Genomic DNA, 18685 nt, shown 5'->3' on the forward strand with positions numbered 1-18685 from the left:
GCGAACTCTTCCCACACTATGGGCTCAATATCTGTACCCCTGTCTACCTTCCATTATTTAAACCACGTATGGGCTACATCTTGTAGCTGATAGGTGTCTAACTCTACACTCTCACTGGAAGTCAGTCCTATAATTTTTTTGACTGTCTGAACCTGATCAAGGAACTTCTGTGGATCCTCTTTGAACTTGGAATCGATAAATGGAGGAGGATTCATTCAGGTGAAATCTCGAATCCTAGATGCAGCAACAATGGCCTTTGGGCCAGTCGGAATAGCGGCTGGCCATTTGTTCTAAGCTACAACTGAACTGGCTAGAGTAGTGAATGTATTCCTGAATTCAGCATGAAAGACATGCTCGTCCAGGGAATCTGCTTGGATGGGCTGAGGTGTCGACTGACTGTTGGTTCTTCTTTTACTAGATTTTTCTGAAGACATGTTCTAACTGTTGGTTCCTAAAATATCTCATAGCCTCCTGCACATAAGTGTGGTTACAACACACGTATGTTCTAGACTCTACTAGATGGGGTTTTCAGACTTTCTAGGACTCTATTGAACCTTAGGCTCTGATACCAAGTTTGTAACACCCTGATTTTCTAAACTAGAATGCTACACGGTGCTTATGACACCGAAGGACCACAAGCTAACCCATAACTGATATTTGTACCTGTATACTGTATAATATAACATAAAAATGCAGAAATATGTACTGAATGGCCATAAGGTTCAACTGAATAAACATCTAATAAGAACAATGTCTGAAAATGGTATAACCGTACCAAAACAAATCTAAAATAACTGTCTGACATGCTATCGTCTGGAAAGCCTCTAAACTGACTTAACAAGGAGTTGATGGTACATGTCCCCAACTAACTCCAACTACTGAAATAAACTTAAAGCTGAAAGAGTAATGAAATCACGTATCCTCAAAAGATGAGGACTTACTTCTAACTCTGACTGCTGTTACTAAAATCTACTGCTGATCTGGAGCTCATGCCTCTGAACATATGGTGTAACATAAGAGAAAGCACTATAGCATGAATATGTCAGTACGACTGAATGTACTGAGTATACAAGTGAGGTAGGCTAAATGCAAAGGGTTATATGCATGAACAATTCTGACTAATATGAACGTGAGAATACATAAACGCATAAGCAACTATAACTGAACTCGTGGTGATACTGACTAGTGAGTCTAATTAATGATGACATAACTTCACTGATATTGAGGTAATGAATAGACGAATGACTATTTCTGACAGTTCAAATTATGAAGAACTATTCTGATTGACTGTGTCTAACAGTTCTAAAACTGAACACTAATAACGTAGCTATGATGACTACTATAACTGATATAACTATGATGATCGGCGTAACCAATGTAAATTATGTTGAGCGACTGTATGTGACAGTCTAAGTTCTGATATTCTAAAGAACTATCTGAGTCTATTACTGAAACTGAGACTAAGACTGAAACTGAGATTGTGGGAGGTAATCATCTAACCGACATGCCCCAGAACTGAACTGGTTGGGGTCCAAACTGTAACCGCAGCTGTAATGGTATCAATACCATGCCATGGGTAGAGACAACATATGAGTAAACCCTATTCTATTTTGGAGCTCATTCCATTTGCCCTGCTATCAGGTAAACTCAAAAGACATGCATTAGCCCTATGGGTAAGGACATCTCAACCTATATTGGCTATATAGTTCTGAAATTCAAGGATTACTTCTAGGAATCACACCCTCTGACTATGACAGGTGATTCCCCATCCTTGGGTTCACTCGGTGTTGAATCTTACTCCCAACTAAAAGACACTAAACTGATTTGCTGAACTGAACTGATTAACTGAAATGATGTTAGTAGGATTGTTTAGTAGGGCTAAACTGAGTTTATTAAAGCACTGATCTTACTGAGTATTGAGTTCTTGAAATTTCTGAGAGAACTAAATTACGAAGATTACTGAAGTTATGGAGAACACTAGAATTTCTGAAGTTTCCAATATCACTGAGTACTGAGATTACTAAGATTAGCTGAGATTAACTGAGTTACTGAACTTTCCTGAGGCACATGACTGACTGAGTTCTATGGAACATGGATTGACTAACAGTATCGTGAAATCATGATATTGGTCTAGGCACACAACTATATTTTTTGGGTACAAGTACCCCCAGGACTAGATGGAAGGAAACTGACACACATGACTAACTTGATCATAAGAGTAGAGTCGAAAATTCACAATATCATAAGTACGAGATTTCATACTATACATAATGCTCAACTTCTTATAATGGAATGGAATGCATACAATATGTATATACTTGCATATCTTCAATATCATGCTCATTCCATATCACAACAACAACACATAACAATAACGTGAAATTTATGTGAAATCATAGAGCACAGAACGTGGACTTGTCATTTAAGAACTATTGAATCATGGGACATGAATTCTATCATACTAGGTATTTTACTAAACCCCTTACATGCACCACTTTGGGCATAGGTTTATTCATGAATTCAACAACCCATATTGCCCAAAGTTCATATATTTCAACTAACATGCCATCCTAGTTTCATACAAACTCATAAAGATTCTATCTTGACATCATTCAACACATAAACAAGATCAACAATCAAATCAAAACATAATAAGCATGGTATATAGTTTAAAATAGGGTTCTTGAACTTTATGAACGAAAGGAGTCCATAAATGAACACACGCATACCTTAGTTCTTGATTTAGTGAAGATTGATGGAGAGATTCTTGGAATTTGATGGTAGAATTTTCTTAAACTTGAATCCTGATAACGCTCAAATTACACCTCTCTTAAGAGAGAGTAAGCGGTCATTGTCAAATATATAACCCAACTAGGTTGGGGTCGAATCCCACAGTGAATATGGTGTTAATTAAGTTGTATGTAGATTAGTTAACTTTTAATCGATCGTTTCCGTAAAATAAATAGGGGGATTTGGTTCAGCTCACAAATTAATGGTTTCAGTTTAACAAGATAAAATATGTGTAGTAGTATTCAAATTCAGAGAAATAGCAAGCTTGGGTTATGTCCACCTTGTAGTTTTCAATACATTCTAACTATGGGCTTTACGAATTCATACATGCATCATGTTTACAGTAAAACATATTGTATTTAATAACATAATCCAATTGTTTCTCAACCATCAAGGACTAATTCACTTTAGTTCTCTAGAATCAAAAGCATTTACCAAAAATAATACGAAATCTCTAAGTAGTTAATCATGCTAAGGCATTAACTTATGAAATAGGGGTTGGTGATCCTATTTTCTTGTCACTACTCTCTTTTCCAAACATCAACCTTTCTTTCAAACAAGTTGCATTTTAAGGCATATCCTCTATGTTTGCAACCACGAGAATTCAAGATAAGCGAAGAGAGTATGATGTAAACTAATCAGTGCATAATGAATTCAAAATCCAAAGTGATAGATTGTATAAAATGAAAATTAAATGAAAATCATCATAAATATATCCATCATACCAAAAACTTAGCTAACTAATAAACTTAGCTACCCATGAATAAAATGAAAATCATCATAAATATATTCATCATACCAAAAACTAGAAGATGATCTTAGTGTGCGAATAGTGAAAACAAGAGAGAAAATGTTTTCCTCTCTCCCAGGCTAAGCCACCACTCTCCTCTTCAAAAGCTAATATAGAATAATGAATAATGAATAAAAATTCAGCATTAAGCCTTTTAATAATTTTTTCTCTCATAATTGCCTTCTAAGTCCCTGAACTAATTATAAATGACAAACTAGTCTTGGACATAGTTTCTAGGTGCCACATTTGGTCCAGATTGCTACTCTCTCTTGTGTCATATGTCATCCGCATTCCATAGTCCTATAATATTTTCATCTACCTCATTAATATCTGAAATTATTCTAATCACATCGGTTAGCTCAATTACATAGAAGTAGAGTAAAAACATAAGAAACTAGGCACTTTGTTCTCTAAACATAGCTAAAATATAGATAAATTATGGTGCTTAGGCGTATAAATACACCCAAGATCAAATCCCCTATTTGAAACCCTAATGTGTTCTTGAGAGGATTTTGAATGAAAAAAAGTATGTTTTGGTAAAATAATGGCTTAATTCCATGTTTGGGAGCTTGTATAGGGGTGGGAAGATGATCCAAATACCCTTTAGATGCGTCTTTTAATTTCTGTAAAAATTTCCTGATTTAAGCCCCTGGCGCGATGTGGAGAAATCGCGTTTCCGTTTGTTTATGACCTGGAAACTCACTGCGATATGGTGGAATTGCGGAGAGATACTAGAAATTGACAAACGTCATTTTGGATTATGGAACGACGTGCCACTAACTGAAATGACACTATTGAAACTTTAAATCGCCATAACTTCTTAACCGGGTGTCCGTTGTAGGCGAATTTGGCAATGACAGAAAGATTATTCAATCCTCTATAATTTGGAGGGTATAAGTCTGCCAAAATACCACTTATAAACTAAGTTACACTCATTAAAAGATGACCTACGAGAAATCACACATGAAAATTTGGTGGATTCAAAAGTTCTTAGCTTGGCTTACTCTAAGTGACTCTTATGAACATGCTTAACATATCATAAGCCCTATTATCACTAGGATACTCATCCTAATTCATCTACTCAAACATGAATCATAGGATAGGAGGTTTCATACGTAGGAACAATGGTTTATTTTCTAGCTTAGAAATATACGGGGTATTACATTTAGTCTCAGTGTTCAGTGACAAACTAAGTCAGTTCTACAAAACCATGGCTAACAGTTATTAGTTACACAACCATCAGAATCCAGTACTCAGATTCAGTATAATCTTTGATACACGATGTATACCTACCTATAAGTGCAGTATTGCATGTTCAGTATGTTCAGTAGTTATAGTTTTCATGTAATCTCAAATAGTTACTTCATGATGTTCGTTTAGTCAGTTATCATCTCATGTATATGAACCCATGCATATCATCCTAACCTCACCTACCATACTAGTACATTCAAAGTACTGATGTATACTCTCTCTTTGCACTATGATGTCTCATATTATAGGTTCAGACGTTTGGGTTCCTAATCGTTCTTAGCCAGATCAGTCTATCATTCGCAGCTACAGTAATGACTCCTCATCTATCGAGGATATGATATTTATTTAGCCATTATATTATTTTATTATTTTAGTTATTTCAGGCAGAATTTGTGAGTTAGATGGGGCTTGTCCCATCATCTCTTTTATTTCAGATATTTAAAGGCTTTTCATATGTTATCAGTTAGTAGTTATTCTACTAATGTATTCAATTTAGATTCAGTATTATGAACTTTATGCTATTATCATTTTTACTTCCATATATGTTTCATGAATACTATTTAATACTTATATCAGGTACAAGACATCGGTTAGCTTGCGGTCCTTCGGGGTCGTAAGCATCGTGTGATGCCTAGGGTGTCTATAACGCCCCGAGTTTGGTACCCCAGATGCTACACGGTGCTCATAATCCTAAAGGACCATAAGATAAACCTTGATTAATATTGGTAACTGAGCACTGAATAATACACTATAAAAATGTGAAAAACTTGCCATATGGTACAAAAATTGAAATACAATTGAAAAACTGAATACTTATACAACTGTATCAACATCTAGTCTGAAAAAGCCTCTAAACTATGTGAACAGTGGAGTTGATGGGACAATCCCCCAACTAAATACATCTACTAAAATTCTAAATATAATTCAATAATAAAATAAAGAACATCCTCGACTAATCAAGACTCACTACTATGTCTACTCCTGCTAGCTGAATCTGAACTGATAAGGGTGCTCTGGATCCAATGATTCTGAACCTATGGTATAAGACACCATAGAACAATAGAAAAGTATGCATCAGTATGTGGGAATGTACTAGTACGCTAGATGAGGTAAAGCTGAATGTAAGGGTTTACATACATGAACAATACTGACTAAATATCATGAGACTATTGAATGAGGATACATGCATGAGTGCATAAACTATAACTAAAATTGAAGTTACACTAAATACTGAATACTGAATTCAAATAATTGGATTCCTGATTACTGAGTCTAATAATACTGATATCTGATTGACTGAGGTTGAGATCAGTCCTATCTAGTGGGTGATCTCTGAATATACTGATAATGAATATAATTAACTAAATTTGAGATCAGTCCTATCTAGCGGGTGATCTCTAAATCTAATGGTACTGATACTGATAATGCTTGACTAAATCTGAGATTAGTCCTTTCTGCGGGTGATCTTTAAATCCATTGATAATACTATTGAGTGACTATATCTAGCAGTCCTAAATCTGTGCTACTGAGTTGAGTTTTTTGACTGAGACTAATTCTGAAGCTGAGACTATGGGAGGTAGTCATCTAACCGACATGCCCGAAATCTAAACTAGTTGGGTCCAACCTGTAACCCCAGATGCAAGGGTATCAGTACCATGCCACGGGTAAAGACAACTGCCATAGGGTCAGTCTTAATCTAGTGGGTGACCCCTAAGACCAATCCTGTACTAGCAGGTGATCTCGGAGTATGTCAGTCCTATCTAACTGGTGACATCTCATACCTACACTGGCTATGTAGTTCTAGAACTTATGGATTGTTTCTAGGGATCGCAGTCCTATCTAGCGGGTGGTGATGAATCCTACGCCCAACTGAAAGACACTGAATTGATTAACTAATTCATACTAGGCTTGACTGAACTGTTACTAATTATACTTATTTGACTGAGCTAAACTAAATTCACTGAGTTTCATTGACTGACGGAATATTTCTAAGTTCTTAATAAATTTCTGAACTGAAGCTGGAATGCTACTAATACTGAGATTACTAAGATTTCCTAAGTTCTATAACTGTCTGAGTTCTACGAAGTTTGTAACTGACTGAGAGTACTACTAATCATGGCATGACTGAGATTATCATAAAACTGACACTGGCTCTAGACAAACAGCTAATTTTTCAGGTATAAATACCCCCAGAACTCGATAAAATAAATAATACAAGATAGGACAACTTGTAGATAACATGGAAATAGGCTATAATTCACAACACAATCAATGAGGCATCTTTTCAAGCACTTAGAAGTCTTAAACATGTAAATGTATAGGGAGTGCATACTATTATCTCATGATTTATTCAATAAGGAATGCACATGAGTCGGAATGCATGCTACATATAATAATTCATTCACTAAGGCCTTTCAACAAACACTTGGCATGCATTAACTTACACACAATTGGGGATTTCTTGTTAACATGCTATAATGGCACTACTTCATTCATATAGGCATTTAATCAAATATATGGGAAGCATGCTTTGGTTATACAACAATTACCACATCTAAGTATCATGGCTATATCAACAAACTTGCAACTTGAAGAATTTATCATGAACATTATGCAATTCATCACATACTAGGTTCAAACTTTGAAACTCATAATCTAAAACATGAATTAAAATCCAACAATCACATAAAAATGAATTTCAATTCGCCTAAATCATCAAAACTCATAAAAATATAATCTTTGAATTTAGAAAAGAATTCTTGGACTTCATGGGTGGAAGGGACCCATGAATCAATATCTAACATACCTGGAAATCTAGATTCTTGAAGTTCTTGAAGACTCTTGGAGGGATTCATGAGATTACTTTTGAAACTTGGGGGCTAGGGTTTTCTATATTTGAGAAAGAATGCTTTTGTTTTTGAGGAATAGGGAAAATAAATGAGAAATTTTGGCTATTAAGGGTTTAAATCCAGTTTATAGCCTGATTGGGGCTTTAGGGAAATTACTAAATGCTCCCTGAAATTTATATAACAGAACCTGAACAAAAATCCTAATTTTTCATGCTGGCACAATGCGGTGAAATTGCGCCAGCTCACTGGAAACTGGACAATTAGGAAACTGGTTGGTGGTGCGACTCGGTAGAAATTGTATTGCCACCTTAGTTACAAACTAGAAAGGCACTAGGACACGGTGGAATCGCGTCGGTGTATTGGAATCTGACCACTCCAAAATTGAGCCTTGGCACGATTAACCATAATCGCGGAGGCTCACTAAATTTTAACAATTGCCATTTTTGCTGACTTCGCGATGCGCTAAAGTACCAAGTAGTACACTGTCTTACTAAAATGGCTCTAACTCTTCTCTCGAGTGTCGGATTTGGGAGAATTTGGTATTAATGGAAGGCTTATTAAATTTTCCACATGATAAAAAGTAAATATCTTGAAAATACCATAGGAAAAAAGGGTATTCATCTATGAAGCAAGATCTTTGATGTTCTAGGGACGAATCGAAGCTAGATAGAAATATGGGGTATTACAATATCTCCCCCTTGGAAACACTCATCCTCAAATAAGACTGATAAAGTTGAGAATACTAGAAAACTAAACTTACTTACTAGACATGAGCACCTTAAACATGACTATATGACTGGAACTACTGATATACTGAGATTTCATACTAAAAATGCATATCTGATGTATGGCTATCTAACTGAACTGATTCTTGAATGCATGACTGAATATGCAAAGATAAATAATACTAACTTTGTAAGAAATATCTAAACATGCAACTGAATAAGTTTAAGGATATGAAATCATCTAAGAAATATGGGGTATGTCCCCCTTGGGACACTATGTCCCTTTAAGAACGCTTATTTTACTGAGGTACTGGGGCGATGGACAAGGCACCTATGAATTGGATTATAACTGAACCTCGGGAGTCTGAAAGTAATGCATAATTCATGAATTGAACTAAACTCGTAGCTACTGGGACTCTCTATCTTAGAACATTTACATTCTCGAGATTTCTAATAGTATGACTAGATAGAAAGATGGGAAAATAAACCATATAAATCTGACTGCCTGAATGCTAAACTTACTTACTAGTTGTTCAAACTAACTCATACTGAAAACTTATGCTTAATTTGAGTACTTCTTCTGCACTTTCACAACTACACTCTCTACTTTAGCTTTAAATCATCACCATAAGTATGTAAACAGTTTACTAAACTCTGAACTGAACTACAATCAATCTACTCTAGAGTCTGGGGTAATAAAACACATGAATGATAAACTCATCCAAAAATTCTGCACCTGAAAGTATAAAACTTACTACTAATACTATCTTCTAGAATACCACTCTTAATATTCTTTAGTTTCTGCAATCATCATCACATACTTACACCCCTTTTCGACATATGCTTGTCTAACTAAACACATCATCTACTTTTTTTCCTTCATCGACTACTAGTATCAAACCTTTTAACTCACATCCACACCTTCATACTTAGTTTTCGATCAATAACCTTAAATTCTTACATACACTATTCAAGCCTACTGATTTACCACTTATACAATTATCCCCACGAATACATAATCTGCTCAATATAGTTAACGTTATTCCAACTCTACTACTACTAAACTCCTGGGTTCATGCTTCTAACTCTAGGTCATATGCCATCATAGGATTCTGAGAAAGTATCTGATGGAACACTGCTTAGCCAATGGGCAATCCCATAACTATCTGTACGGACGGTCGAAGAAAGCCCCATCTCTAGGACTTTGAGCTTCATTGTTTCTATTACCTTGAAGGTAAGGTGGATTTGAAATAAGTGGAGCATGCTAGAAAACTACATAAATTTCTTAGAGAACCTTTCTATAGCACGATCTGAGATATGAAATAAGGAAAACTTTTCCTAAAACATCTTATAGCCTCCTGTACATAAATTTGGCATGCAACACACCCATGCACAGGACTCTACTATATATGGATTTTAGACTTTCTAGGATACTATTAAACCTTAGGCTCTGATACTAAGTTTGTAACGCCCGAGTCTGCTACCCCGGACGCTATAGGATGCTCATAATCTCGAAGGAGCACAAGCTAACCCTTGACTGATATCTATAACTGAGCACTGAATAATTAAAATGTGGAAAACTTTCCATAAGGTTCAAAAAGAAAAATACAATTGAAAAACTAAATACTAATACAACTGTCTGAACTTCTAGTCTGAAAAAGCCTCTAAACTGTCTGAACTATGGAGTTGATGGGAAAATCTCCTAACTAACTCCATCTACTGAAATGCTAAATATAATGCAATAATAAAATATGGAACTTCCTCGAATGATGAGGACTCACTGCTAAGTCTACTGCTGTTGGATGAATCTAAACTTCTAAGGGTGCTCTGGATCCCGTGCTTCTGAACCTATGGTATAAGACACCATATCACAAGAGAAAAGTATGCGTCAGTATGTGGGAATGTACTAGTACACTAGATGAGATAAGGATGAATGGATGGTTTTACGTGCAAGAACAATACTGACTAAATATTATGAGATTACTGAATGAGGATACATGCATGAGTTCATAAAATATAACTGAAATCGTAGTAACATTAAATATTGAATACTTAATTCTAATAACTAGATTTATGATTACTGAGTCTACATATACTAATATCTAATTGACTGAGGTTGATATCAGTCCTATCTAGCAGGTGATCTCTGAATATACTAATAATGAAGATAATTAACTGAATCTAAGATCAGCCCTATCTAGCGGGTGATGTGTGAACCAAATTGTACTAATATTGATACAGCTTGACTAGATTTGATATCTGTCCTATCTAGTGGGTGATCTCAAAATCAATTGATAATACTATTGAGTGACATATCTAACAGTCCTGAATCTGTGCTACTAGGCTAAGTCTTTTAATGAGACTAATTCTAAAGCTGCGACTGTGGGAGGTAGTCATCTAATTGACATGCCCCGAATCTAAACTAATGGACTCTAACCTGTAAACCCAGTTGAAAGGGTATCTATACCGTTCCATTGGTAAAGACAACTGCTACGAGGTCAGTCCTAATCTAGTGGGTGACCCTTGAGACCAATCCTGTACTAGCAGCTGATCCCGAAGTATGTCATTCCTATCTAACGGGTGACATTGCATACCTATGCTGGCTACGTAGTTCTATAACTTAGGGCTTAATTCTAGAGATCTTAATCCTATCTAGCAGGTAAGCCCCCATCCCTAGGTTCGCTCGGTGTTGAATCCTACTCCCAACTGAAAGACACTGAACTGATTTAATAATTCATACTTAGCTTGACTGAACTGTTACTGATTGAACTTGTTTGACTGAGCTAAACTGAATTCACTGAGTTCTATTGACTGATGGAATAATATTAAGTTTTGAATCAGTTTCTGAATTAAAGCAGAAATACTACTGATACTGAGATTATTGAGATTGCTGAGATTTCCTAAGTTTGATAATTGTCTTTATTCTACCGAGTTCGATAACTGACTAAGAGTACTACTAATCATGGAATGACTGAGATTATCATGAAACTGACACTGGCTCTAGACAAGAAGCTAATTTGTTGGTTATAAATACCCCTAGGACTCAATAACATAAATAATACAAGACAGGACAACTTGTACATGACATGGCAATAGGCTATCATTCACAAAACAATCAATAAAGCAGCTCTTCAAGCACTTAGAAGTCTTAAACATGTAAATGTATAGGGAGTACAGACTATTATCTCATAATTCATTCAATAAGGAATGCACATGAATAGGAATTCATGATACATATCATAATTCATTCACTAAGGCCTTTAAACAAACACTTTTCATACATTAACTTATACACAATTGGGGATTTTTTGTCAACATGCTAGAATGGCACTACTTTATTCATATAGGCATTTAATCAAACATATGGGAAGAATGTTATGGTTATACAACAATTACAACATCTAAGTATCATGGCTATATCAACAAACTTGCAACTTGAAGGGTTTATCATAAACATTATGCAATTCATCACATACTAGGTTCAAACTTTGAAACTCATAATCTAAAACCTGAATTAAATCCCAACAATCACATAAACAAGAATTTCAATTCACCTAAATCATAAAAACTCATAAAAATATAATCTTTAAATTTAGTAAAGGATTCTTGGACTTCATGGGTGGAAGGAACCCATGAATCAACATCTAACATACCTGGAAATCTAAATTCTTGAAGTTCTTGAAGACTCTTGGAGGGATTCTAGAGATTTATTTTGAAACTTGGGGGTTAGGGTTTTCTATCTTTTAGAGAGAATGCTTTTGCTCTTGAGAAATAGTGAAAATAAATGAGCAATTTGTGCTATTAAGGGTTTAAATTCCTTGTATAGACTGATTGGAGCTTTAGGAAAATTACTAAATGGTCCTTGAAATTTAAATAACGAAACCTGAATAAAAATCCCAATTTTTCACGCTAGCGCATTGCGGTGAAATCGCACCAGCTCACAGGAAAATAGACTATTGGAAAACTGGTTGGTGGCGCGATGTGGTGGAAATTGTGTTGCCACCTTGGTTGTAAACTGGAAAGGCATAGCAATGCGGTGGAATTATGTTGGTGCACTGGAAATTGACAACTCTAAAATTAAGTATCGGCACGACACACCATAATTATGAAGGCTCACTATATTTTGATGATCTCTATTTTGGCTGACTCTGCGACACGCTAAAGTACAAGGTGGTACACTGTCTTACTAAAATGGCTCTAACTCTTTGCCTAAGTGTCAGATTTGGGTGAATTTGGTATCGATGGAAAGATTATTCAATTTCCCACATGATAAAAAGTCAAAATCATGAAAATACCACAGGGAATAAAAGTCACTCATCTATGAAGCAAGATCTTTGGTGTTCTAGGGACGAATTGAAGCTAGATAGAAATATGGTGTATTACAATATCTCACCCTTTGGAATATTCGTCCTTGAATGAGACTGATAAATCTGAGAATACTAGCAAACTGAACTTACTTACTGGACATGAACATCTGAAACATGACAATATGACTGGAACTACTGACATACTAATATTTTATGTTGAACATGCATATCTGATGCATGGATATCTGATTGAACTGACTCTTGAATGCATGAGTGAATATGCAAAGATAACTGATACTAACTTTGTAAGGAACATCTGAACATACAATTGAATAGGTTTAAGAATATGAAAGCATCAGGGAAATATAGGGTATCTCCCTCTTGGGACACTATGTCCCTCTAAGAACGCTTACTTTACTGAGGTACTGGGGCGATGCACAAGGCACCTACGAACTGGATCATAACTAAACCTCAGGATTCTGAAACTAATGCATGATTTATGAACTGAACTGAAATCACAACTACTGGGACTCTCTATCTTGGAATATTTACATTCTTGATATTTCTAATTGTATGACTAGATAGAAAGATGGGAAAATAAATCATATAAAACTGACTGCCTGACAGCTAAACTTACTGGCTATTCAAACTAACTCATACTGAAAACTTAAGCTTAATTAGAGTACTTCTTCAGCACTTTCTCAACTACACTCTCCACTTTACCTTCAAGTCATCACCATAAGTATGTAAACACTTTTCTAAACTCTGAACTAAACAGCAATCAATCTACTCTAGAGTCTGGGGTATAATAATACACATGAATGATAAACTAATCTGGAAAGTCTGCTCCTAAAAGTATAAAACTTACTACTACTACTATCTTCTGGAATACAACTCTTAACATTCTTTAGTTTCTTCACATGCTTGTCTCGCTCATTATCTGTTTCTATTCCTTCATTGACTACTAGGATTACATCTCCTAACTTACATCCACACCTTTATGCTTAGTTTCTGATCAATAACCTTAAATTCTTGCATGCTTTGTTCAAGCCTACTGATTTACCTCTTATACAACTATCCCTATGAATACATAATCTGCTCAATATGGTTAATGATATTCCAACTCTTCTACTGCTAACCTCCTAAGTTCATGCTTCCAACTCTACGTCACATGCCATCATAGAATTTTATAAAAGGATCTGATAAAAAACTGTTGAACTTGTGGGCGATCCCATAACTATCTACAGATATGGTCTGAGAATGCCCTATCTCTAGGACTTTAAGCTTCACCATTTCTAATACCTTAAAGGTAAGGTGGATTTAACATGAGTAGAGAATTTTGGGAATCTACATAACTTTCTTAGAGGACATTTCTATAGCACGATCTGAGACATAAAAGAAGGGAAACTTTTCCTAAAATATATTATAGACACCTATAAATAAATATGGTGCACAATACACCCATGTACAAGCTCTACTAGATGTGGCTTTCAGACTTCCTGGACACTATTAAACCTTAGGATCTGATACCAAGTTTGTAATGCCCCGAGTCTGGTACCCCGAAAGCTATACGGTGCTCATAATCCCGAAGGAGCACAAGCTAACCCTTGACTAATATTTGTAATTGAGCACTAAATAATACACTGTAAAAATATAGAAATTGGCGAAAAACTTACCAAAAGGTTTAAAAACTAAAATACAATTGAAAAACTAAATACTAATACAACTGTCTGAACATCTAGTCTGAAAAAGCCTCTAAGTTGTCTGAACTGTGGAGTTAATAGGACAATACCCCGACTAACTCCATCTACTAAAATGCTAAATCTAATGCAATAATAATATTAGGAACATCCTCGAATGATGAGGACTCACTCCTAAGTCTACTGCTGCTGGCTCTGAACTACTAAGGATTCTCTGGATCCTGTACTTCTGAACCTATGGTATAAAATACCATAGCGCAAGAGAAAAGTATGCGTCAGTGTGGGGGAATGTACTGGTACACTAGATGAGGTAAGGCTGACTGCAAGGGTTTACATGTATGAATAATACTGCCTAAATATCATGAGACTACTATATGAAGATACATGCATGAGTGCATAAATTATAACTGAAATTATAGTAACATTGAATACTGAATACTGAATTCTAATAACTAGGTTTCTAATTACTTTGTCTACTAATATAGATATCTAACTTACTGAGGTTGAGATCAGTCCTATCTAGTGGGTGATCTCTGAATATACTGATAATGAAGATAATTAACTAAATCTGAGATCAGTACTATCTAGCGGGTGATCTCTGAATCTAATGGTACTGATATTGATATTGCTTGACTAAATCTGAGATTTGTCCAATCTAGTGGGTGATATTGAAATCCATTGATAATACTATTGAGTGATTGTATCTAATAGTCCTGAATCTGTGCTACTGAGCTAAGTTCTATCAGTGAGACTAATTCTAAAGTTGAGACTATGGGAGGTAGTCATCTAAATGGCATGCCCCAAAGCTGAACTAGTGGGCTCTAACCTGTAACCCCAGCTGAAAGGGTGTCAGTACTGTGCCACGGGTAAAAACAACTGCTATGGGGTCAGTCCTAATCTAGCAGGTGACCCTAGAGATTAATCCCGTACTAATGGGTGATCCCGGAGTATGTCAGTTTTATCTAATAGGTGATATCGAATACCTACACTGGTTACGTAGTCCTAGAACTTAGGCACTGCTTGTAGGGATCTCATTCATATTTAGCGGGTGATCCCCTATCCCTAGGTTTGCTCAGTGTTGAATCTTACTCCCAACTGAAAGACACTTAACTGATTTACAAATTCATACTTGGGTTAACTAAACTATTACTGATCATACTTAATTGACTGAGCTAAATAGAATTCACTGAGTTTTGTTGACTAACGGAATATTACTAAGTTCTAAATCGATTTTTGAACTGAAGCTTAAATGCTACTGATACTGAGATTATTGAGATTTCCTAAGTTCTGTAACAGTCTGTGTTCTACTGAGTTCTATAACTATCTAAGAGTACTACTAATCATGGCATAACTGAGATTATCAAGAAACTAATACTGGCTCCAGACAAGCACCTAATTTGTCGGGTATAAATACCCCTAGGACTCGATAACATTAATAATACAAGACAGGACAACTCGTACATAATATATCAATAGGCTATCATTCACAACATAATCAATGAAGCATCTTTTCAAGCACTTAGAATTCTTAAACATGTAAATGTATAGGGAGTGCATACTATTATCTCATAATCCATTAAATCAGGAATACACATGAGTAGAAATGCATGTTATATATCAGAATTCATTCACTAAGGCCTTTTAACAATCAGTTGGCATGCATTAACCAATACAAAATTGCGGATTTCTTGTCAACATGCTATAATGGCACTACTTCATTCATATAGGCATTTAATCAAACATATGGGAAGCATTCTTTGGTTAAACAATAATTACCATATCTAAGTATCATGGCTATATCAACAAACTTGCAACTTAAAGGGTTTATCATGAACATTATGCAATTCATCACATACTAGGTTCAAACTTTGAAACTCATAATCTAAAACATGAACTAAAATCCAACAATCACATAAACATAAATTTTAATTCACCTAAATCATCAAAACTCATAAAAATATAATCTTTGAATTTAGAAAAGGATTCTTTGATTTCATGTGTGGAAGGGACCCATGAATCAACATCTAACATACCTGGAAATCTAGATTCTTGAAGTTCTTAGAGGGATTCTTAAGATTGTTTTTGAAACTTAGGGGCTAGGGTTTTCTATATTTGAGAGAGAATGCTTTTGTTCTTGAGGAATAGTGAAAATAAATGAGCAATTTTGGCTATTAAGGGTTTAAATCCCGTGTATAGACTAATTAGGATTTTAGGGAAATTACTAAATGGTCCCTGAAATTTAAATAACGGAACCTGAACAAAAATACCAATTTTTTATGCTGATAGGATCCGGTGAAATCATGCTAGCTCACTGGAAACCAGACAACTGGGAAACTGGTTGGAGACGCGACGTGGTGGAAATCGCGTTGCCATCTTAGTTGCAAATTGAAAAGGCACCGCGATGCGGTGGAATCGCGTTGGTGCACTGGAATTTGACAACTCTAAAATTGTGCCTTGGTGTGATGTGCCATAATTGTGGAAGCTCACTGGATTTTGATGATTGGCATTTTGGTTGACTCCGCAATGCGCTTACTAAAATGGCTTTAACTCTTCAGCCGAGTGTTGGATTTGGTCGAATTTGATATCGATGAAAATATTATTCAATTTTCCACTCGATAAAAAGTCAAAATCTTAAAAATACCACAGGTAATAAATGGCATTCATCTATGAAGCAAGATCATTGATATTCTAGGGATGAATCGAAGCTAGATAGAAATACAGGGTATTATAGTGTAGTCTCGGGTCGTTACATACTTGGTATTAGAGATTAAGATTCTAAAGTATCCTAGGGATCCTAAAAGCCATATCAAGTAGAGTTTTGTACATGGATGAGCAGCGTGCCACACTTATAGACACGAGGCTATGAGGCATTTTAGGAAAAATTTCCCTTCTTTCAATATTCATGTCGTGCGAGTAGGCATGAGCTCAACTTAAAACTCTCTATCTAATTCAAATTTCCTTTATGTTTACAAAATATGCCTCTCATAAAGACTAATGGAAGAAGAACTGGGAACTAGCCAGCACCTCCGCCCGTTCAGGAAGATCACCTGAATGAGCATGTTTCTCATGCAAAATTCATAGTTGTATTTACCACCCTATCCTATTCTGTGGTAGCTCAGAATGTTCAAACAGATACTGTTTAGGCCAACCCAGTGTCCAATACTGCTGCAACTAGAATTTGAGACTTCACCCGAATGAACCCTCCTATATTTTTAGGGTCTAAGTCTGAGGAGGATCTACAGGAATTCCTTGACATGGTGCAAAATGTAACAAATATTATGGGGATAACTGCTAGTGAGAGTACTGAGTTAGCTACCTATCATTTGCAAGATGTAGCTCATACATAGTTGTAGAGACAGGCACGAACGTAGGACCTATAGAATGGGAAGATTTTGCTACTTCTTTCTTAGATAGGTTCTTCTCATTGGTGTTGAGAGAATCTAAGGTGTCAAAGTTGATCAACCTGAGGTAGGGCAACCTGAGTGTGAAAGAATACTCCCTCAAGTTCACTCAGTTGGCTAGGTATGTTCTTCGTGGTAGTTGACAGCAGGTCTAAGATGAGTAAGTTCATGTCTGGTATATCTGAAAGTGTGGTCAAGGATTGTAGTACCACAATGCTAATTAAGGAGATGGATTTATCTAGGTTGATGGTCCATGCTCAATAGTTTGAGAAACAGAAGACTAAGGAGAAAAGGAGGGAGAGCAAGAAGGCTAGAACAAGAAGTTTCAGTTTTACTTAGCCAAAGTCAGAAGGAGGTAACCTTCCTCACTTCTCCCTAAAATCTTCAGTCTTAGCTTCATCTTCGGCTAGAGTGTCAATGCCTAAGTTCAGGAATAATAATAAGAATAGGGCGCCAAGCTCTAAAACTCAGGGTAGTGTAAACAATGCTCAGACAAATCCTTTTTATTTAAGGATAAAAAATTGTATATTATCAGGGATAAGGTAATGTAAGGTGAGGCTAAAGAGGTATTTTTGGACTAGGAGGGTATGTTGAGGATTAAGGGGTAGATGTGAGTTCCTAGAGTGGGTTATTTAGTTAGATTTATTATGAAGAAGGACCATTGTTTGCGCTATTCCATTCATTCAGGTGTGGTAAAGATGTATCAGGACCTTAAACAACATTACTAATGGTGTGGGATGAAGAGAGATATTACAGAGTTTATGGATAAGTGTCTAAATTATCAGCAGGTGAAATATGAGCATAGGAGGCCAGGTGGTTTGCTTTAGAGGATGCCCACTCTTGAATTAGGTTGCCTCGGACCTTAGCAAAGT

Source organism: Capsicum annuum, chromosome 12 (genome assembly GCF_002878395.1).
Source record: "Capsicum annuum cultivar UCD-10X-F1 chromosome 12, UCD10Xv1.1, whole genome shotgun sequence".
NCBI lineage: Eukaryota > Viridiplantae > Streptophyta > Magnoliopsida > Solanales > Solanaceae > Capsicum > Capsicum annuum.